Genomic DNA, 25,320 nt, shown 5'->3' with positions numbered 1-25,320 from the left:
TTTAATTAATGTTAATATTAATTTTAATGTTAGAGTACATTTCTGCATGGTAATCATAAGATTCTATATTTTATGACTCTGTGACCAGGGTGTACAGAGTTGATTTTCATGTATAATTTGATATGACAGTGCATTTACTTCTTCTGTATCAGACTGATGACAGTAATCTCAGTAACAGTTTATATAGTCAGCCTCCCTGCTCTCAGGTTTCACCCTGTGCACGTGTATTTTCTGTCCATGTGTCATTCTGTCCCTCGATCTTCTTTTGTCCTATTGTCTTTATGGCTACATTCATGCCAGCACTATTTTGTTTCAACTCCCAGAATTTTATATTGAGCCGATACAGTTCAGTTAGCCTAATAATCTTCATTCTTAATTTGTATTTTCAGTGTCAACTACCCAGTTTCATTGGAGATCCTTTTGACATCACTGCAGTCACATAGACTCTGCAGCATGCAGAACGCTGACTTCTTCAGGAGATTAAGGTATTTTGTACCTGAAACATTTTATCTGTTTATTGAGGTTTTCTTCCTGGCCTTTAATATAGCTTAGACATTCATTTCAATCCAAATGTGCATTCTTTTTTTTTTTTTTCTGGATCCTTTTCTCCTGGTGGTGTGAGATTAAACTCAGGGCCCATGTGCTAAAGACAGGATGTAGCTCTGGACAGACCTCTAGCTCTGAGAACTCAATACTTTTACAATCACCCCAACAGTATCCATTTGTAATTATAATTACAGCAGCTATCATTTAACGTAATAATTTATTTGGATTTTAATATTGATCTCATATCTGGTGAACTTGTCGAAGTATTTCATTAAATGTAACTTTTTAAAAAAAAGTATTTATTTATTTTATGTATATGAGTACACTGTAGCTGTCTTCAGACACACCAGAAGAGGGCATAGAATCCCATTACAGATGGTTGTGAGCCACCATGTGGTTACTAGGAATTGAACTCAGGACCTCTAGAAGAGCAGTTATTGCTCTTAACTGCTGAGCCATCTCTCTATCCCTAAATGTAACATTTTTAAATTTACTAGTTCTTGGATTTTTATGTGTATAGTAAGAAATCATATCTTCTTCTTGTAGTGGTGTTTTTCTCTTTCCATGTTTCAGAAATCATGTTTAATCATGCCAACAAATTATTAAATTACTTAGGAATCTCAGTCTTGTTTTTTCTTCCCAAAGACTCTATGTTTTAACTTAACTATAAATTAGTGATAGGCAATAACACACTTATGGAGGGTCTTGACTTTTAAAATTACACATCTTAATGAGTTACATGTTTTATTGAATAACTATTCAAAATTTATTTAGATTATCATGTTTCTCTTTCTATTTTTAATTCTGTAAGTCGAAGAATAATTTAGAAGCCTTTTCACCAGTATATGTGTGTGTATGTGGCAGGGTGTATCTGAATTGTACTACAATTAGAAAAAAGCATCTTGAATTCTTACAACACAATGAACACGATCATTATAATTATGCTGGTTAGATTTATTTTCTTGTGAGTGTGTGCCAACTTGCCACAGGCTAGAATTACCTGGGAAGAAGAAATTCCAGCTGAAGATTTGCCTCCATCAGATTGTCTTGTAGGCAAGTCTATCGAACATTTTCTTGATTGATGAACTGTAGAAAGGGCCAGCTCACTTGGGCAGGGCAACCCCTGGACTGGCAGTCCTGGATTCTATAAGAAGTAAGCTGAACAAGCCATAAGGAGCAAGCCAGTAAGCAGCAGCACAGCCCCATCCCCATGGCCTCTGTACCAGCTCCTCTCTTGAGTTCCTGTCCTGATTCCCTTCAAGGAGGACTGTAGGCTGGAAAGTGAAATAAGCCAGTTCCACCTCAAGTTGCCCTTGGTTATGGTGTTCATAACTAAAGAAAGCTAACAAGGACATTATCTGATGTTGTACATTTCACTGCATTTCTTCAGTTAAGTCTTCTAGATATTTATATATTTATATGTATGTGGAAGGGTAATGTGTGCTATAACCTGCATGTATCAGTCAGAGAACAACTTTGTTGAGTTACACTGCTTTCTCTAATTTCATGTGTTCTCTCACTCTTTAACTGAACCCACTGAGTCTACTTAGTGTTTCCTGTGTATACCTGGGGTAGGACCATCTACTGGATCACGGGTAACACATCCCTGAAGAAAATATTCTTGCCCAATAATTCATCAGTCATGGATAGCTCTAGCTAAAGTATGACTCTTTGAGATCCTTTCCATCCATGCAAGGATTCTGACTGACTTAATGGTGTGTGTGTCTGTGTGTGTCTGTGTGTGTCTATGTGTGATGCATGTGTATGTGTATACTTGTGTTTGTATGTATGAGTGTCTTTGTATCTGTGTGTGTATTAGTGTGGATGTGTATGAGTGTGTGTGTCTATGTGCACGAATGTGTGTGTGTGTGTGTGTTGTATATACAGTCACAGCTTCTGTGAGTTCAAGTGGGCAATGGCCTATCATGTCCAGCAAATAATGTTTCTATACAGGGATCTACTGACTCTGCCTCTTAAAAATCTTTCCTGACGATCTTTGGGCTTTATGTGGAGACAAAAGGTATAGGTATCCCATTTAGAGCTGGGTACTCGATAGTCTCTCATTCCCTGCATGTGAACTAGTTGTGAATTTCTGTATTAATTTCCATTTACTATAACAAGACTTTTTATGAAGGATGTGAGATACACTAATCAATGTATATAAAGATAAGAATTTAGGGTACAGTTTAATAGTATGTCCTTTTAGCAAAATAACAGTACTGGCTCCCTCAGGACCTATAACACAGCTGTATACAAGTTTTTGGCTCAGTTAATGTTACCAGACATGAACCATATGAATGAGATTTAGATCCAATCACAAAGTGGTTGTTTATTCCAGTACCACTGTTACACCTGCGGGCATATCTTATCAGGCTGATGGAGTTCATGGCTGGATATATTATTGAATATTTTCTTCCCCATTACATAAATAGAACCATCCAGCTCCACTAAACTAGCCAGTGTGGGTGAAGCTTCAAGGTCAATCTCAGCTTGATTTCTTTATTTCCTATGTATCAAATATATGGTGCCTTCACCAACAGGATCTTATCATCAAGTTCTGGGGGGGGGGGGGAGGTGACAAAGAGCAATGGCAGCAGTCTGTAATCTTTGTGACAGAGGGTCTATTGTACCTTACAAACAACTTGAACAGAGGTAACCCGTACCTCCAGCTGAGAGTTTGATTTGACATTTGGTAGCCTATGGTATCTGGAAGTAGCATTGTCCTCCCCGTTGTAGAATTTCTCTATTTCAACTCATTTTAAACATTTATATGTATGTATCTTAGGAAGCGTCTACGTAGTGGATCTCTATGTGGCGTTTTCAAACATCCTTCATGTTAATTATTCCCTTCTTCCACCCGGCTCTCCCAGCCCTACCCAATTTAACCCTTCCTGTTATATTAATCCCCTTGTATACTTTTTTCTATCTCCACTTCATACTATTTGCTTTCTATCTCCCTTCCCCTGAAATACCCTTACAATAGCCCTTTTCTAGTTTCCTGGCTTCTGTGGACATTTCAATTGGATATATATGCCACCTTCTCTTTTTACATAGAACACCTGTGGCCTAAAGGATACCCCGGGGACCCCCTTTCAATGAAAGGCATGCTGTAGTCTGCTTCCACAGTTCTTGGCTTTACATTAGCAGACTTACTCTCCCCTCCTTGTCTTTAGTGAGTCCAGCAGTCATAATTAATCCCATTGAGGATGTGCTGCTCTTGTGAGCAGACCGCGTCTAGATGAAAATGTGAATATAAGGGCTTAGTGATGCGCTTGTCCCCATGGGTTCCAGTGTCCGGTTTTCTCTTTGTAGCCTTGGAGGCTTCTTATTATAGCTCACCAATGACCACGTATGTGGTTGTACTCAAGACTTCTTGAAATTTGTGGAGGGGAATTCTGCTATGTACAGTTGGTCTTGTTGGTCTGAGCAGAAGGCCAGCTTTGAAATTCAACCAAATATGTTTTCAAGAATGAAACATCATTTAAAAGTCTTCACAGAAAAGTCAGAACACAGGCAAGCTTTGCAGTGCTAAGCTATATGCTTATTAGACTATAAATAATTATCCAAGGTAGATACTGTTTCTCCTCCTGGTTGAGATTCATTTTGTAGAAACGGGTAAGCAAGAGTGGAAATCACTCTATATAATTGTGGTATTCAGTTTTGAGCTTTAAAATCTGTTACAAATACGACTTTCAAATGTAAGTGAACTATCACACACACAGATACACACACATATACATATATACAAATACACACACATACACACACATACACACACACACACACACACACACACACACACACACACATACACATATATACACACACATACATATACTGGTTGTCCATAATCATAATGAAGGACACCTATAAATTGTTCTAAGGTGCTGTTTTTTTAAGCCACGTGGTCTATTGACTAAAATAGCTCTACGTGCATAGAATGAAAATGTCTACAGATTTTTCTATGCTGTAGCTTTCTGTTGCTATAATAAATATGACCAAAAACATTATCGGAGAAGAAAAGATTGCTTCAGACTACACTTTCAGGTGACAGTCCATCATTTAAAGAAGTCAAGGCAGGAGTGCAGGATCACAGCTTCCCAGCGTACTCTCTAACTACATTCATCTAGCTTTGGTGTCCTGCCTCGGGGTGGAGCTGCCCACAAAGTGGTGGAGCCTCCCACATCAATCAGTGGATAATGATCCATTGATGAAGGGAATCTTCAGTGATATATCTTTAAATTATCACAGTCCTCATTGGGACAAAACAACCCTACCTTTTCACATGAATTACAAGGATTTTCCTATTTTCCACTTTACGTACTATTTTTAAATTTTTTTATCCCAGCTTTCTTCATCACATATCTTAATTTTAATTTGGAACATATTATTATTATTGTTAGCTTACCATACTTCATTTCTTTTAGTACTGATTGACAGCGTTGTCACTCTGGTTTTGATTTTACAGAAAGCTAGTGGATGCAGTTTGTACAGACATTTTCACAGACTTTGTAGGATTGGTGGCTTTCAGTTTTCCTTCTCTGTAAGAGTGTGATTGGATTCTCACGACATTGCACAGCTCCTGGTGATGCAGACTCTTTGCCTTTCTCTATATGCACTTTGTAGCAGTGTGATTTCTGGGTTTCTTCTGAAAACCTTTCTTTGATTTCTACTAGTGTGACTAGAATGAGCTCCCCTTGCTATTTTAACTCTGTTATTAGTTATAGGAGCTTTTTGACCTACCTTACCCTGCCCTTCCCCTCCTCCTCTCCCCTCCTGCCTTCCTTCCTCTCTCCCACCTCTCTTTTTTTCCATTGATTTTGTGAAGTTCCTAGCCATTGTGACACTGAAAGTGTCCCTCCTTTCCTATTTTTGTATTACATTTGAAATTCTAATTAAATGAGAGAAGAGACTTTGACAGGGCTCATGGAGCTTTTGTTCCATTGTATTGTGTCTTTTCCTTCCCAGAATTTTAATCTGTTAGATTTCTATCCACCTACCTTCCACTTAATTCATGTATTCATATACACTGTTGAGTTTCGAGTCTGGTTTCCCAGCATACCCCAAGAGAAGCCCTTTCTCCATAGCCCATCCAGTTCACACTTTCTACCAGCTTCTCTGCGTGAAGAGGGCTCCCGTGTGCCCAGAGTTATTTGCTGTTGTAAATGGGCCAGTTCATGGCGTCTGCTGAGCAGCTAGTCTGGGATGGTGCAATGGTCCACTCTTTCCATCCCCAGTGATGGTCTGGCTACATGCACTTGAACTTCATCAGCTCAATTCCTCTCCCTCCGAAGGATAACCAGTCTCTGCTCTCTAGGGCATAGAAATTTTATCCATCTCAAGTGTCCATCAAGCTGTGTCCTGTGTGTGTAGACTTGTGTCAAGTGACTCTCCTGCATTTCTTTTAGTGGGTGAATCTCAGTTTGCATAATAGTCTGGCTGGAACTTTGGTCTTTCCACATGCTTGAAGTTTTGGATCATTGCCTGAGACTAGCCTACCAGGGCTCCACCCAGAGCTCCTCCCAGTGTCACTGCAGTGATGGCACTTGTTTTGTAGGAGGGAAGAGTTCACACAGTGCATGTCTTTCTCCTGCGCTCCCAGCAGCAGCTCCACCTTTCTACCAGTGCAGCTGTGTAACACTCTTCCCATAACCATGCAGAGGAAGGAAGGCAGCCCTAACCACTCTCAGCCTCCTGCAGAGCATCCACTGAAGGCTGCAGATATGAGCAAGTCCTCAGGGGGCACCCATGTATCCTCAATCCAACCACACACCCTTGCTCAAAGACTGTGTTCCTGCAGCCTGTTTCATTGACTAATAAGGGAGCTATCACTTCCTCTAGTGTCCAAAATGAAATCATTTCTGTCCCATTGGCCCTCTGAGGGGCTTGTCACATATTTGTATTCAGTCTATATGATTGCTTTGTGCTTTCATTCTCTGACAGGCTTAGAGAGGTATAGTATCATGGATTATCTGATAGCTCTTCATTGTTATAAAAGGACAATGTCTATATCCAGGCAAGGCCACTTTTACAGCATACAAAAGTAATAATGCATAGATGGTGACAGTTCTAAGGATACTAGCTTACTAAAAGTGGCAGCTTTGTGTGGTAAGATGGCTCATCAGGCGAGGGCACTTGCTGTCTAATCTGACAACTGAAATTTGATCCCTGTGACCCACCTGGTGGAAAGAGAGAACTGACTCCCCCAAGTCGCTCTGTGACTTCTGCATGTTTTGGCACGCCCCTTCAATCAGTCAACTAGTCAATAAGTCAATCTACATAATTAGTTTTTATATAAATGAAGTTAGTTCAGTTTTTTCCTTTTTTAAATTTTTAAAATGATTTTTAATTTCTTTATAAGGAGCCTAATATATGCATCCCTCAGGCAGTAACACCTTGTATCCATTACTTTTCTATTACTATAACTGACAGCGACTTTGGGAGGAAGAGTCCGCTTACCCCACAGACTCAGTCCATCATGGCAGGGAAAGCAAGTGGCTTTCCTAGCTGTGGCAGAGGGATTACAGGTGGCTGTTCACGTTGTGTCTGTGGTTAGGAAGGTCATAGCATAGGAAGGTCCAGCATAGAATGTACCACCCACATTCAGGACTAGTCTTCTCTCCTTGATGGCGCCTCTGTAAATACCTCCCAGGTATGGCTAGTGCAGTGACCCTTAGGTGATTCCAAATTCCCCTTAGGTGATTCCAAATTCCATCAAGTTGGTCATAACAAACCCCCACATGCCTAAATGTCAATTCTTAAGGCTCTTTTAACTTTTGTTATATTTTGTTTTCCCACCTGAGCTGTCATGTTTCAAGTCTTACCATTTTAAACTCTTTAAAGCTCTGCATTTTCTGTTGTTATTTAAATTTCAAATTCCACTAACTGTCCAGATCTATGCATTCCCATAACGCAGTCTGATAGTATGCAGTGAAACATTGATGCTCTCTGGTAAGTGTCAATTATTTTGGAGAGATTCTAGTACTTACTACCTTAATAAAAAAAAAAAGACAAAACAAAAGACATGATTTTGTGTTCTGTCTAATCCTCTGATTAATTCCAAAGGTGGTAGGCACAAGATTCAATAATAGTTTTTCACTGCAAGTACCAGACTAGAAATCGCAACTCTAGAAAAATCACAGAAAAAAAACAATGATGTTTCCCTACACATCATACATTGCATGCATAAATACAATTCAATAGCTGGATGCTAAAACAAAACCGCAAATTTTGATGCTATTTGAGAAGAATGAAAGCGTGTGAACAGCAGTTGCATTCATGAGCAACACAGACTTACGGAGTTCTGCAGTGGGCTTGTGGCAAGCAGCTAACGGCACATTGAGCAGCACATCGCCAAGGCTTGTCAGTGCAGTAGGAACAGGAAGGCACACTGGAGAGGACTCGAGGAGGCTGCTTGGGTTCCTCTTAATATTGAAAGGAGGTAGGGACTTTCCTTCTATCCAGACAGTGAAACTGCATATTCATGCCCATATCAGGGTCTCCAAAGTCACTTAAAAGGAGTCTTTTTCTTCTTGTTTCACTGACGAGTTAGAATCTGTTTTGTAAATTCATTTGTAGTGTTACTTTGCTTCAATCTCCAGGATATGAACATTTTTAAAGTCTTTTTTTATTATGTTATTTGCACTTTGACTTCTGCCCTGCTAAGTGTTTACTTTTTCTTCCATGTCTAATAAATTTTTTAAAGGGATAATATTGAATACACTGTTTTATTTTGGAAGCTTTGTAAAACTAATAACGTATTTTATTCTTCTTGACTTTTTAATTATATTGTATTTTCAGGGTGTACGGATCTGATAGGCAAGTGGGCTGGTCTAACAATATTTGGAAACAATAAATACCCACAGACAATTATTTTGGAGATTAATTTAATTTTGATACTTGATATGTCTGCATGGAAGCTAAGTCTGAAAATATCCTTATTGCTTTAGAGGCAAAAATAAATAAATCTCTAAATGAAAGTGGTTTAATCAATTCACCATTATGTAAGATTTAATCAAACATAATGTTCTCAGAATAATATCTCATTTCCTTTTGATTATAATGAAAAAACATATTACACATTATTTTTTACATACACAGAGACAGACAGACACTTGCATAGACTCTGAAATAAATCATGTATATTGAATTATTTTTACCCAGATCATTAATTAAAAATGCTGGCAGATGTCTGTGGTAAGGTTTTGGGTTATCTGGATATATGCCAAGGAGTAGAACAGCTGGGTTGGGCTATATGGTAGTTGTATCTTAATTTTTTCTGTTGGAACACAGTTCAGAAATGAAGTCCTGTAAAAAGAATTCTGGATGCTTGTGAGGAAACCAAACATGAGCTGTGTGACTGCAGTTTTTATGCTCCCCCCACCAGGTGTAGCAGATAGGAGTGAGTTTACTTCAGATCACTCATTATTGCTTGCAGCTGTTATTCTGCGAAATGTTCAAGCTATCCTTTATATGCCCCTGTGGAAAAACATTCTTGCCACATGTGGCTTGTTCTTGTGGTTATATACAGATCATGAAAACTTTACTTGGGTTCTTAATCCTCAGAGTAGAAACTGTCTGGGGTTCTAAATAAAGTCGGTTGTTGCATGAGACTTTATTCTGTCTCATGTATTGGTCCCATTCTCCCAGGTCCCAGTGCCTCTAAAGAGGGGACAAAATCCAAAATCCATAATGAATGTTTTAATTTTCACCCCCACCAACAGTGAGTGGGGTTCCTCCTTCCCCATATCCACTTTAACATTTGCCATTAGGTTTCTTTTTTTCTTTTCATTAATTTTTTTTTTTTTACTTTACATCCCAATTGCAGGTTTTCTTCCCTCCTCTCCTCCCAGTCCCTCCCTTTCACCTCTTTTCCCACAACCCACTCCTCCTCCCATTTTCCTCAGAAAAGAGGAGCCTCCCATGCATATCAACCTGCATTAGCATATCAAGTAGCAGTAAGACTAGGTGCATCTTCCTTCTCCTATAGAGGCTAGACAAGGCAGCCCAGTTAGTTGAAAGGGATCCAAAGGCAGGCAATAAAATCAGAGACAACACCTCTTCCAGCTGTTTGGGGGGTCCCATATGAAGACCAAGATGCACATCTGTGCAATATGTGCCAAAGGCCTAGGTTCATCTCATGCATGGTCTCTGATGGGTGGTTCAGTCTCTGTGAGCCCTTATAGGCCCAGGTTATTTGATTCTGTAAGTTTCCTTGTAGTATCTTTGACCTCTCTGGTGCTGTCGGTTCTTCTTCCTCCTCTTCCACAGAATTCCCTGAGCTCCACCTAAAGTTTGGCCGTGGGTCTCTGCATCTGTTTCCATCAGTTGCTGAAGCCTCTCAGATGACGCTTATGTTAGGATCCTGTCTGCAAGCATAGAAGAATACCATTAAGAGTGTCAGGGCTGGGCTCCCTCTCATGGTGTGGGTCTCAAGTTGGACTAGTCATTGGTTGGACATTCTCTCAATTTCTGCTCCATCTTACCTCTGCACATCTTGTATGCAGGACAAATTGTGGGTTGAAGATTTCATAGCTGGGTTGGTGTCTTAACCCCTCAACTGGAAGTCTTGGCTGGTTATTGGAGATGGTCATATCAGGTTCCATATCCCCTGATAGTAGGATTCTTAGCTAGGGTCACCATCATAGATTCCTTGGAGTGTCCATTGACCTAGGTTTCAAGTTCATTCCAGTTCTCTCTCCCAGTATTCTCTCCCTCTGTCCTCCTTCTCTCCTCCTCCTCCTCCTCCTCCTCCTCCTCCTCCTCCACTCAGTTCCTCACTACATCCACCTCCCAAGTCTATCCTAGTTCTCTTTCTTAGTGAGAATCAAGCATCCTCCCTCGGGTCCTCCTTGTTACTTAGTTTCTTTGGGTCTATGGATTATAGTATGGGCATCCTGTACTTTATGGCTATCTTAGTCAGGGGTTATATTCCTGCACAAAACATCATGACCAAGAAGCAAGTTGGGGAAGAAAGGATCTATACAACTTACACTTCCACGTTGCTGTTCATCATCAAGGGAAGTCAGGACAGGAACTCACACAGGAACTTGGAGGCAGGAGTGGATGCAGAAGCCATGGAGGAATGCTGCTTACTGGCTTGCTTCCTCTGGCTTGTTCAGCTTGCTTTCTTGTAGAACCCAGGACTTACAGCCCAGGGATGGCACCACCCACAATGGTCCCTCCCATCACTGATCACTAATTGAGAAAATGCCTTACAGCTGGAACGCGTAGAGGCATTTCCTCAAGGGAGGGTACTTTCTCTGTGATAATTCCAGCTTGTGTCAAGTTAACACACAAAACCAGCCAGTGCAATGATTAATATCCACTTATAAGTGAATATATAAGATGCATGCATTTCTGAGTCTGAGCTATCTCACTCAGGATGATATTTTCTAATTCCATCCACTTGTCTGTAAATTTCATGATGTCATTTTTTTAAAGGCTGAGTAATATTCCAGAGTGTAAATATACCACATTTTATCCATTTATAAGGTTTCTTGATGACAGCCACTTTGATAGTGGTGAGGTGGTATCTCAAAGTGTTTTAATTTGCAATTTCCTAATAGCTAGGATTGAACATGTTTAAAAACAGTTATTGGCATCTATGTTTCTTCTGACTCATTCATTAGTTCATGTGGTGAGTAATTTTGTTTCCTTGAGATTTGATTTTTGCAATTCTTTGTAAATTCTGGCTGAAGTGTAACTAGTAAAGATTTTCTCCCATTCTCTGAGCTCTGGTGCTCTTCTGACAACTTCCTTTGCTGTGCAGAAAATGTTGGATTCCATGTTCTCTGTCTGTTGATATTGGGGGTAGTTCCTGTGCTGCTGAAGTTCTGTTCAGGAGTTCTTGCTCACCCCAGAGTCTTGTGGAACATGCCTTAGTTTTTGTGTCGAAGTTTCAGGTTTTAAGTTAAGATCTTTGGTTCATTTTGAAATGATTTTTGTTCATTGCCTGAATCATGCACATTTCTGTTCCATGAAAGACATGAATCAAATCTCATTATTCTTGAGGAAGAATAATGAGTTTTGCCAGTAGCATTTGCTGAATGTTGTTGGCTTCTTTATTAAATGTTAGGTGGCTATAATTATATCTAGTAATGGAGATACTTTTGACCCTAACCCTGTATTAACTGGTACTGAGTTCACTATAGCAAGGCGATGGGACTGAGCTAGCTACCTAGATGCATGACGACTGAAAATCTCATATATGTGTATAAAACCAAAAACTATTCCTCTCTAAAGAAAATGAAGTACTATTTCTCTCTAAAGAAAACAGAAATCACAAACTTGCAAAATAAAATTAAATATTTGACTATTACGCTTCTTTTTTAGGAAGAATCTTGTACAGCCCTTGGTGGCTTCAAACTTGCTTTGTGACCAAGAATGACCTTGAACTTGTGATTCTCCTGTTTTTACTTCCTGAGGGCTGGGATTATGGGCTTTGGCCACCATACCCAGTGTGATATAGCTTTGGGATCAAATGTAAGGCTTGTGAATGGTGGGTCAGCATGCTTCCAAATGAGCTGTATCCTTGGTCCTGGTAGAGTGGTTTTCAAAGCAATATGAAAGTTGTACAAAATGTAAATGATTTTCCCCTTTATCTGTTGCCTGATTTCTGTGATTGTTATTAGTTTGGAGATTGAACCTAGGGCCTGGTGTATGTTATGCACATATTCTGTTATATATGAGCCGATCTCTACTAGTATTTCTGTAGTGGCCACTTACTTTTATCAAAGAAATTCAAAAATTTCTGTTTAATTAAACACAGGAAGCAAATTAAAGGGTATGTTCTTTAAAATGTTCAGGACATTTTAAAGCTTTAAAATGATTCTAATTTGTTTATACTTTGGGGAAAAATTTTAGCTCCATTTATTAATAGAAACTGGATCAGTGAAAGCGTGTTTTGGAGTCTGTTATTTTAATTATGACATCACTTGCATAACTAACTTTGCTGTGTAAACATCCTCCTGCTCACTAGGCTGGCTCAGGGTACCGTATGTAGACACTAATGAGAGAAAGATCAAACTCCCCAAGTTTATAACTGGGTTATAAACTATGAGTGGTTTATCCTGGGAAATTAAATGAAAAAGAACGATTTCCCCCAAACACCTAACAATAATTGAATCCAATACACTGAATACCAAACCTTAAATCCAATCTTTCAAACAGAGGGAATCTTTTCACTGTGAAAGAGAAGAAAAAAAAGTATCACATTCCTATCTTCTCAAAAGGAATGCAGCCATCAAGTAGAAAATTAAAATGGCACCCATTTTACCATCCTACGGCTTCTCTCTCATTCCTTCTGTTTTTTGTTTTTTGTTTTTTGTTTTTTGTTTTTGTTTTTGTTTTTTTTTTTGCAAGGGGTAGTGGCAAGAAAAATAATGATTTTCAGACAGCTTCTAAGGCTTTAGTTAATTAACTTGATCATCTCATTTGGGCTTTAATTCAAGACTTTCCAACTGTTGCCATGATTCACTGATAAAGAGATGGGCTGAAAGACAGGCTACATGCTTATCAGAAATGGGCTGTGCACTGCCAGCATCATAGTTTTAAGCAAAACTCATCATGAGGCAGTTCTAAGGACTTTGAACATGGTCTTTCTGCTCCTCTCAATAACATCTATTGTGTTCCCAGTTTCTTCTCTTAAATGCTGTTACCAAAGGCTTGTCCTCTTCTGTTAAGACCCTCTCTTCTAAGGAGAGTTTTATAAAATCACAGACAAATGGCCGAAAAGAATCGTGGTTCTGGGTCTGTGCTTTTCACACTCTGTTCCGTGCAAGCAGGCAGACACCAGGATGTGAGAATACAGAGAGACGAAGAATGCTGCATGGTGCTTAGGACTCTTGCTTTTCTTTGATGAAAGAGGAGTCCAAGGCCCAGAGTTTCAAGATAATTTTCTGCAGTTGCTTAGTCAGTCTATAAATAGGTAATTCAACATCTGGCTTTGTTTCTTTCGAAACTACAGACTAATTTTTTTGAAATAATCTCTGGTTTTAAATGGCATAAAAGTCATTGATAAATTGGTGAGTTGTCTAAAGTCCAGTACCCATATCCATATTTGTACAAGCTACCATAGCTAAGCTCTGCAGCTCACAGAAAAGACACAAAAGTAGGAGGAAAACCAGTCGGAAAGAAGAGGGTCCCGCAGAAGAGAGGAATGAGGGTGAATCTGACCAAAATTAATTATATGCTGTATGATGTTATTTAAAAACTTGTGTATCAAAAGTGAAATTGTGAAGCCATGGCCCAGCAACTAATAAAGTTCTCAGTCACAAGGACCAGAATTTGGATCCTAGAACCTGTCTAACAAGGTACCTCCTACAAACTCTAATGACTCAAGATCCAATAAATGGACCACACCCTATCCTGGCTGCCTTGTGTGCATAGGTATGTGCATATCCATTCGTGTGAATACATGTTGTACACATGCAAACATGTAAGTATATGCACAAAGACATAAACACACCCACGAAAATAAGTACAAATATGATAGTCAGAAATCAAAATGAAAAGGTGAGTGAGAGAGACCAGGTGAAAATTTCAAAGCCAACAGGTTTGAACATCTCTCTCCTGACAGCATTTGTGGCTCTGTTGGGATGGATTTGAGCACTAGAAACAGGATTCACTGTACAGTGGTGGAGTTGTATTCTTGCCCATTAGGATTCATTGTCCTTCCCTAAGGGCAGATCTTGCTTCTCCCTTCACTCTCTTTAAGGTCACAGGAGCATGTACAAAGATAGAATTTCCAACAGCTCAGATCTCAGACTCTGGCAAGCAGTTACCTATTTTACAGCTGCAGGAAAAGCCTTGGAACGAAGCTGAGATGCGTAGCCTGCTTCTGCCGTCTCTCCTGGCTGATACACTCACAGAGTGGAGATGCCATTTAAATATGGGCAGACTATTAGGAAGAAATAAAAAGCAAGACATGGGTAGCAAAACAAAAAAAAGAGTTGATAAGGGAGAATTAGGAAGAAAAGAGACAAACAAGATCAAATTATGACAATCCTGTAATTATCACTAAAGAGAAGAAATCAGTTTGATCAAACCTGAACCCTTGTAACCCTTGTAACCATTGGCTAATAATGTCACATTCTAGCATATCAGGCACTAAATCAGCTTGGTGTCTCTCATATCTTGCTTTACTTTCTGTTTGTATCAAATGCATATTGATCACCTACTAAGAGTCCTACCACTGCGTGAGGGGTATGACACAATAGAGCCTGGACACAGCTCAGCTTTCTTTATGTGGGCTCCGTCCAGCAGAATGCCTGAGTCTGGTTTTACCTCACTGCTCAGTCATGAATCTTACCAATTTCTCATAGTATATAGCTTCTTTATCATCTGGCGTTCAACAGTTAATTTTTAATCAAATAAAAACCACCTTCTGATTTTTAAGTCTCAAATATTTCACAGTTTCATTTGTTGACAGATTGGTCCTCAACAGCCAGTGCTATGGTGGGTGTGTGTGCAACTTTCAGAAGGCAGAGCCTTGTGGAAGGAAGTGAAGTCACAAGGGAGGTGATGGGACAATTGAGATACCTCTCTTCTTGTTTCCCTTTGTTCCTTGTCTTATAGGAAGTAAGCTTCCACCAGCTATGTGATCTTTTTTTTCCCATGGTGAATTGCTTCAAAGCAAGGGAACACACCAACCATAGACTGAAACTGCCAAAACAGCAGACCAAAATCAATGCCCACCTTGTATTTATCTGAAGGATTTGTCACAGCAACAGAAAGTTGACTAGCACACAACACCTTAGTAACCAAGTAATCTTTGCGTAGTCTCATTGTGGAGAACTGGAAACAGGAATCTTTCAATCTCGTGTCAATGAGCCAAATACTTCAATATGTATGTCTTCATTTGCTGCCTAATTAGTTGTTTTTTTTTTTTTTTGGTGTCTTTTGTTCACAGTTGACCAAGCTTAGCCCAGCTATGTGGAAAAGGAATTCCATTTTCCCAGTGCTAACCTTTATTGCTATTTCAAATGTATATTCTGTTTGGAGGACAAAGCACAAGTTCATTGCTCTTTTCTGTGTGCATCCCACCTATGTTCAGGGGACTGAGGAATGGTTTTTTAATGCATAGGCATCCCAGCACCCATATCTGTCTGATTTGACAATTTTGCTATCTTTCAGTGGATACAAGCTAGGATGAGAAGAAACGACAGAAGGTTATGATAGACTGTCAAGAGAGTGGAGAGGATAGAATGATCTAGAAACTGCAAACATCAGGGAATTCAAGTCATTATTTGTACAGATTCTGCTGGGGAAGAACAAGTAATTTCAGACTATATTTAAAACAGTTTTGGGGCCATGTGTGTTGACCCTTCCTAGAACAAGGGCCTTCTCAGAACAAATCACTTTAGATTCGGTTGGCCAAGGAAGATAGCTTTATAATTTCTGGGTCCTAGAATTCAAGCTGACTTGAAGTTTCCTCAATTACATCCCTCTTTGAGACTCAGGCTTTGTAGGGGACCCTTTAGCTTCACTTTGCTAACCTCCCCTCCCCCCAACTCTGGAACCCACTGGTATCTCAGTGTATGAACAGGTGGGTATTGTAGACTTTCAAGCTGTGGGGCGTTTATCACTGAACCCCACACCTACTCACAAAGCTTAATTCTACAGTCCCATATCTGAATGTCAAAGATTTTGCTACCCCTATAGCCCAAGAAGAAAATGAAAAAGATCCTGCATCTAGTTTCATACATGAGACCAGTACCACGTTGACACTGGGGGCTCTATGAGATCATCCGACTAGGCACATGCAACTACTGAATCCTACTGTGACAAGGTCATCTTCTTTATCTTCCGTCTCCTCTCCTAACTGAATCAAAGAGGTAAATGTCATGCTAGCATCCCTACTAGAGACTCTCCCTACTACACATGGTAGGATTCTGGGAACATGATTGACATATTATGGGATAGCCTTCTTTCTATTTTCTATTCAGTGTACCTGCCGTTTCCTTATAATACAGTGGAATGAGCTTCCTCTTTTAGTTTCGTATTGTTTCCTTTGGAAATGAAGGATATCTTTGTGTGCATGTCTATGTGTTTGCATGTGTGGTGGTGAATGTCTGTGCACATACATACACATGTGTAGAAAGGCTCAAAGTTGAAGTGGTGTGCCTTCCTCCATCACTCTGCACTTTCCTGAATCAGGGTCTCTCAAGAAACCCAGAGCTGGTCAGTTCTGGAGAGTTTATGTATCCAGCTTGCCCCAGGAATCATCTGCTTCTACATCCTACGTACTGGGATTAGAGGTAGTTTCTAAGCCTGTCCTGCTTTTACAGGGGTTCTGGGGAGGCGTTGTACTTGCATGTCAAGCACTTCATCCAGCTTTCTCCTCAGCCCTTGAAATGATTCTTGATAAAGTAAATGGAGATGGGGAAAGTCATGTAAGTGGAGAGAGATGACTAAAATGCTGGAAACCCAGGAGATAATGTCCTTCCCTTCTGACTGTCACACAGCACGTCGATAAGGGGACATTAAGGAGAGTGTTTCAACTAGCATTACAGAATGTCATCTCTCCACGGGAAGTAAGGCAAAGCTATCTTGCTTTAGGGAGAAAATATTTTAAAATTTTTGGTAAGAGTTTCAACAACTCCATTATTGCCACTCGAAAGTATTTGCCTTGCCCTTGGCCTTGGCCACACCCACAGTGTCGCTCCCAGACATTGTACCACAGCTTGAATATTTGATCTGAAGTCATCTTCCAGTTGACTCAGAGCCTATGCTTCCATCTCAGAAGATGGAGTGGGCAAATGTGGACTTCCTTCCACCTCCCACTCTCTACTTTGCTCAATGTCTCTCTACATCAGGGTTCCCTTCCACTAGTATAAACAGACATGTTTCTAGGCAAATAAATGCCCCTCCCCTGTCACCCTTATTTTCTCTGCCAAGACAATGACCACCGATGATTCTCCCTTTATTTATGTGTCCACCATGTCTCCGGACTGTGTTCTATCAATCAATATATCTCTTAAGCCACTGCTGCTCTTGGTGTTGTGACCAGCCATGGGAGGTACATCCCTTAGCATAATAAGCCATTTCTCTGCTTTCTTACTCAAGCAAACTTCAGATGTATCAGAATCTATTCTCTAGTTCTTACAGTCAGGCATCCTTCATTTTTCTTCACAGGACCACTTCTTGCTATAGGCACCTCTTACCTATATCCTGTTATCAGTTGAACACATGGATTCAGTTTCCCTCCTGAATCCGAGAATCCCATGGGGGTTTCTGCTCTTTTGAACATGTTACCTCTCCCTCCTTTTGTCCTCCGTGGCTCTGTGCTGTCTTACCTCTCCTTTCTTCTCAGCCTTTTCCAAGGACAGATTTAGTTGTTATTTGATACTATTTTTTTTTGTTCAGTATAGTTCAGTATACTTGCATCTTTTCCCATGTCCTGCTTCTTTTCAACGTCTATTTCAGGATTCAACCAGTCTCCTGTGGCAAATGATTCTAATCCCCATTCCTTCCTGCTGAGAGTCCTCTCACTCTTCCCTTGCCTACACATCAGGATCCATACCTCAGGACTCACAGCTCCAAACTTGAAGATAATCTTGATTTCCTTTCAACTGAGTTGGGGCCATTTGTAATGAGGCACAGTGTATTCGTAATGAGACGCAGTGTGGTGTCCTGTAGCTATTCTGTTTATAACTCATTCTCCCTGCCCAACTCCTAATGTCCTCCTGCCCCTAGTTCAGTTGAAAAAAAAAAAACTTACTCTTCCTATGTTAGTATCTGAATCCCACTTTCCTTTCATCCTTCTTAGTCTGTGCCCTTCAAAAGCAGCCCACAGATGATAGTGCCTTTTTTTGTTCTTTTACACAGACCTTCTTAGCTTACAGGAGAAAGTCTAAACCCCGGGCACAACATTAGAAATGGGGGTCTGTGTCTTCTGTTGCTAGCAGGATCAAGCTGACTTCCTGCATCTGAGTGCTTCCCTGTCCCTTCCTTTGGCATAATCATGAGTTTCCTGACTGCCTGGAAAACACTTGGAAATTTTTTTAGCATAAGTATAGCTATGTTCTCCTTGGAAAAACCTTTCCATTCTCACCAAGGTACTGTTAGCCACAGGGCTCCCAATCCCTACAATCCCACTGGCCTCCTGTGCCTAGTTCACTCAGAGACTCCTACTCGGTACAGGAATGAACACTTACTAAACCTGGGTTTTTAGTAAGGGCCTGGTAACTAGTTGCATTCACTAGCAGTGTGGATTTTATACTTTTCTCTCAGGCAATAGTAGTGTTTTAGAAAAAGTCATTGTTACAAAATTAGTAATGCTGAAGAGTTCAGAGCAATCTTAATAACATCATTATAATAGTGTTCATAGCGTCCCATCTGCTAGAATGCATACGCTCAGAGAGAGGAACTGATGGGGAAAACATTGGGAAGATAATAACTGCACAAACATTATTTATATCCTCACTGGCAAACAACAAGCGCTGTGAGATTGATTCAAAGTTGCACATTAATATTCTTTGTACATAGAATATAGGTTAGAGGGAGGTTATGGTTCATCTAAAAATATTCAACCACGGTGTGAAGAATTCTAAATGAACATTCACTATTCACAACAAAGCCCAGAAGTCTACTATGAAACAGAGCAGGCTGAGAGACAAACAAAAATAATGGTAGCGCAAGGAAATTGTTTGTCTGTGGCCATTTCTCATCATAAACCAGGAACTAAGGGGCTGAAAATTCCAGAAGACATTTGGAAAATATGCATTTTATGTTAGCAGCTGTGTGAAAATTCCTGATTCTGGTTTGCCCTAAATATCTTGGAGATTAAAATATTACCTCACAGAGAAGTTTTGAGAGAAATGTAAGAATAGACACACCCAACACTGACAGAGAACAATTCAGAATTCCCTGCCTCCCCGTGCAGCTTGTTAGTAAGTAATCACTTTACTTTTGCGGTAAATCTCCAACCCAAGTAAGACCAGTCAAAGAAAACACAACTCAGTAATTATGAATATAATCTGCACTCCTAGATTAGGCAGATTCACCACTTCACTTCTCTATTCTCCAGCTATGAGAACCTTATAACTTGTGGGTTTTCAAGCTACATGCTTGTCCTTCCACCTCCTGCTCCTCCGAAGTCTTCCTCCTCCGTCATGTCATCCTCCTCCTCGATCTTCCTCCCCAGTCATTGGCCTCTCTCTCTTCTCACAAACCTTTATTTCTCCACCTCCCCTTCTCTGCCCAACCACTGGCTTTAACCTTTATTTTACAAATTAAGGTGGGCAGAAGGTTCACTGGAATTCACCTGTGTATTGATTCACTCCTCCACTGCAACCCCTCCCAGGAAAGGGGAATTAGCATCAAAATACAAGGCCAGGGCTATTCATAACACTTTACTTTTTTTTTTTTTGTGAAACAATGTCTTGCTATATAGATAGAATTGGTTGTGAACTCAAGACCTCCAGTCTCAGCTTCTAAATGCAAGGTTTATAAGTGTAGGCTACTACACCCAACTAATGGAATAACTGAGTGTTAGAAAAAAATCAGAAATTCTCTCTCTATATATATATTTAATCTAACATAGCATATAAGTTTCTGTACTAAGCATAGATGTCAGCAAATATTTTCTGTAAAGAGCTGGGTAGAAGTAGATTTCCCTTTGAAGCTTATGTATTTGCTTCTATAATTATTCTACCATTGAAAAGAAAGCCTGTATAAATGAATGGAAATGACCAGCCTTGAATAAATCTTTATTGACAAACATATGCTTTGGCTGGCATCAACTCACAAGGCACGAGTCACAGACTTCTGAGTTACTGACTAGAATCACTGAATTTAAGTAGAGCTTTTCTGACTTCACCAGCATTTTTCAGGTATAGTTGATAAAAAAAAATACACATAAGATAGGCAGTGTGGGTACTATGTGACTCACATTTTAAATGACAGATTCTTACATTCATTTTTATTGGTTTAAGAATAACTGGCATCCTATTTGGTGTTTTTAAAGTTGATAACATGCCGTACTTGGGAAATAAGGTTCTGTCTTCTTTTGCTGTATTTTCAGACAGAACCATGAGATTAAGAGACACTGTGAAGATTGGCTGTCTTCAATGCCAAAAGAAGTCACTATATAAACTCATTCAAAATGAAAGAAAATTGCAGTCTTAAGTACTACGGAAATGGGATTCTGCCTCAGACAGAGAATCACTCCTTTCCTCCAGGAGCCTGGGGGTGAAAAGAAAATGAAGATAGACAAATTCCACACTTTTTTCATCACTGGAAAAAGCAAATGCTTCATATTGATGAGTTGTTACTCAACTGAGTAGGAAATACCCAGGAAGCCCTCCTTGGTGTTAATTTAACTGTACCTTGCCTTCCATGGGAAAGAGGGCAGCACCTGTGGCTTCTGTCCTTTTCAGCTTATTTTACAACCAGAAGGAAAATAAAATTTAACAAATCTTATAGCCTTGGGGATGCTGACAGATTCTGCACACACGTGTGCATCACGTCTTCCTATCCTTTGCTCTTATTTTCCTCTTACTCTGAGTAAACACTGTTGACCCACCTGAGTCTAGTGGCCTTGCAAGCATTTCACCTGTGATATGATAAAAGCATTGTTCTTCTGAGCCAAGGTAGTCCCGGGGCTTTTCTGTGTGGGTAGCCTTTAGATACCTGCTCTTAAGGACACTCTTATCTGTCTCCTTCCAGCGTTTTCTGTCCTGAATGAGACAATTGAGAGCTATACGATGTATGCCATACATCAGTCACCACCAATGACCTGATTAGAACATGCCCCTGTCTCTCCCCTAAAATCTCTCCATTAAGACATGTCCCTTTCTCAGGAGTGAAAGCCCAGTATTTATTGTTATTTCCCTTTGAGCCTGGACATTTAGGTCAACTGTTGTTTTTTCCCCCTTCTGCCTCTGGTCCTTTATATTTTTTCTTTCTCATCTCTTAACAATAACTCTGTCCACATATTTTCTAGTATGTGTTGAAATATCTTGCCTCTCAGAATTTCAAGACCTTGAACAAGTATTAATCTGTTAAAGAAAGCTATAAAAGAAAAAAGAAGGTCAGAGAAATTCATGTCACTCCTACAACTAAAGCTAAAAGCATTTGATGTGTCTCCCAGGGGGAAGGCTACACAGGGTTGTGTGGATAGCCTCAAGTCTCTTCATCCAATGACAGCACCAAATCCATCACTCCGATAGTAACTTTTGTTTTTAAGCCATGAAAAGATGCTTTCTTCTCTAGCCTATTATGTTTTGGGATAGGGAATGGGCATAAAGGACTTTATTCCCTTAGATACTATTTAAGAAAACCTTTTTTTTTTCAAAATTGTAATTTTCAATTCTGTATCCCCATTTTAAGGGCAATTCTTTTTCAAAGCTTGGTGTTAGACATTTAAATTTCATGGTACTATATGTGGTGGTTTGAGTAGGTTTGGCTCCCATAGACTCAGGTGTTTGGATGTTTGGCCCACAGGAAGTGGCACTATTAGAAGATGCGGCCTATTTGGAAGGAATGCTTCCCTGTGGGGGTAGGCTTTGAGCTTTTCTATACTCAAACTCTGTCCAGAGTGCAATTTAATTGGTCGTTCTGCTGTTTGCAGATCAAGATGTAGAACTCTAGTCTCTCCAGCACCATGTCTATCTGCACACTGCCATACTTCCCACCATAATGATAATGGGCTAAACCTCTGAAGCTGTAAACCAGAACCAATTAAGTAAAATATTTTCCTTATAACACACACACACACACACACACACACACACACACACACACACAGAGAGAGAGAGAGAGAGAGAGAGAGAGAGAGAGAGAGAGAGAGAGAGAGAGAGAGAGAGAATGGAGAGATCTATGTAGCTCAGAAGAGGCTATTGGATCCCTTGGAGCTACAGTTATAGAAGGCAGTTGTGAGACATCTGATGTAGGTGTTACAAATCCAGCTCAGAGCCCCTGGAATAGCATTAAACAAGCACGTTTAATGTCAAGCCATGTGTCCAGCCTACACTACACATTCCTGTGCTTGCTTGTTTGTTTTGTGTGTGACTCTTTGATTTCCCTTCCACCAACATCTCCAATTCAACTAAAGGATGACTTCTAAGTATCTGTCTGACCTGAAAGGAGAATGTAACACAGATTAGCTCCTCTGGTAACAATCTTCATTTCCTTCAACTTTTGACAGTCTTTCTGAAGGCTAAAGGTCTTAGATCACACCAGTTCTGCCAGGGTTGCCTGGCTGCTAGCCATGAACTGTTAAGTTAAAGTCAAACAAGAAGTAATGTCTCAAGACCGATGGCCACAAACTCTTAAACATTTCAGAAGATGCAAGATGATGGGGATGCTTCAGGTCTCTGAGACAGAGGTAAACAATCATGCATGGAAAGACATGCATAGCTAAGGCTGTTTATGGGATAGGGCACTTGCTCTTGAGAAAGTAATGCTTTCCAGAGCCTCTTCTACTTCCAGTTTATATGCCCGTGAGCCGATCACATAGAGAGCATGACAACAGACCTGCTACTTCTGCACGTTGGACGCAGAGGCCAGAGTGAGCCATCTTTACTTTAGGCTTCCAAGCTGTGCTTTGAATGATGAATGCTCACCCCCAACCCATAGGCTCATACATTTAAAAGCCTGGTCTTTGGTTGGTAGAACTGTTTGGGAAGAACTGGGAAGTATGGCCTAGTTGGAAGAAGGATGTCACTAGGGGTGGGCATTGAGGTTTTAAAAGCCCACACAATTCCTATTCTCTCTCTCTCTCTCTCCCTCCCTCTCTCTCTCTCTCTCTCTCTCTCTCTCCTTCCCTCCCTCCCTCCCTCCCTCTCTCCCTCCCTCCTTCCCTCCCTTCCCCCCCCTTCTTCCCTTATGTTAGTGGATTAGATGTAAACTCTCATTTACTGCTTCAGCCTTCTTGCTTGCTTAATGCCATGTTACCATCATGATGGGCATGGACTCTCTGGAACTGTGAGCTTTTTTTTTTTTTTTTTACGTGTTTTATTTGTAAGTTTTCTTGGTCATGATGTCTCTTCACAGTAATAGAGAATTAGCTAATACACACACACACACACACACACACACACACACACACACAGAGGTAAATTGTTTCAGTGTCTATGTCTTCAAATACAAATTTGTTAACATCAAGTTAGAAAAATCACACATTGGAAAAGATGTACCACTTTTACATGTAAGCTAGCATCTGGACAAGCATTTGAAAAAGGATGTACCACTTTCAGATGGAAGGCACACTTCTCTGCTTGCTCATGACATCTCTAACACACGGGCAGTGAGTGGTAAGCCTCTTTACTAAGTCTGTGTGGACTGGTTGGACAGATATCCTGTCCACCAAAGTAAACTTTATCAAAACCTGTCGGCCTAAGCTCATCAGTCTACGCTCACCCTCTGGGGTAAATGGACTCAACATACAGGAGGAAGGGGTGGCTTGGCAATGCTCTCTGTGCACTCAAGCCAACAGGAGAGTGCACTCAGAGCCATCCTTGTCACCCTTCCCAGTAGGCTGAAGAGGCATCGAGTTCGGGTGACAATTTCTCTTAGTCCTTCCCATTACAGCAGACAAAACAGGAGAACATTTCTATAACTAGATTGCCCACAACTTGCTCAAGATTGACCTTTGACCTCGGTTTATGAAAAATGGATCAGCTTGGCTGCTCCGCGCTGACAGGAAGCATGTTCAATGAATGCTTACATTATAAAGAATGAGCAAACACCACACGCGGAAATTAAATCCTTTTCACTCTCCGTCTGCGTCAGAGCACTCATAAATTGAAATGAGTGTGAAAGAGCTGTCCTCAATCAATTCCAGCTCCGGTCCCTGACCTGATTATGCTCCATGTATCAATATACATTCCTGTAATTAAATGTGGTTCAGTGAGCATTAGTGGTATTAAAAGGGGGAGAATCAGGGCTTCATGTTACTTCCTATCACAACATTGGAGGAAACAGTAGACTGATAGGAAGTCATGGTAGCAGGAGAGAGATAGTAGCCACATACAATCATCATTTTCTCCTGTGAAGATTAATTTCAGTGCAAGAAGGTGCCACTTTGTCTCCTAGGCAATCCTCCAAGGACAAAGGATTGCTGGGTGGGGGCATCATCATCAACATCAGCCTGAGATATTCCAGCCTGATTTGATTCACTCTCTGCTCACTCTGCTGTGGCTACTCAGGAGTTCAAGCCTCTTCTTACACCCAGTCTAAATGATGAAAAAAAGGGGAGGTTCTATACAACTTATAAATTAAGGGGGGGGGCACAGTGTGTTTCCCTTCCTAGGTCTCCTTCTTTCCATCCTTCCTTCTCCCACTTCTTGGTGGAGCTTTCCCAGAGCCTTCTACCATAGCCTGTGGGATCCTTTGGGCTCTGCAGGCATGTTTCCCACTGGGAGCCTGGTAGGAGCAGCCTGCCCTGCAGCTACTCTCAGCTGTGAAGTGTTGGCAATGATGCTACAATCTGCCCATTTGGGGTCTCCCCAGGGCAGTAGAGTTGCTCCACTTGCCGTTGGTGCCTAGAAGTTGATGACCTGGAAGACAGACTTGCAGTTGTAGGCTGACTGGAGAGGAGGCATGGGGAGACAAAGAGCAACAGATCATTTCCTTGCCTAGGGGTCCTGATGCAGCAGAGTGGATGAGATCATGCAAAGGATGCCTTTGCTACCAATGCAGTGAGCAGCTGTCATGGATGACAAGGCAGGTGAGACTTGCAGAAAAGGAATGGATCACACAACATCCACTGGCCTTGTTAAAATGGACCTGGATCATTGGGAGTACTAGAGCATGACAGGCAACCGCATC

This window comes from Grammomys surdaster, unplaced genomic scaffold (genome assembly GCF_004785775.1).
Source record: "Grammomys surdaster isolate TR1022 unplaced genomic scaffold, NIH_TR_1.0 218, whole genome shotgun sequence".
Classification (NCBI taxonomy): Eukaryota; Metazoa; Chordata; class Mammalia; order Rodentia; family Muridae; genus Grammomys; species Grammomys surdaster.
Note: the sequence above shows the minus strand (reverse complement) of the source record.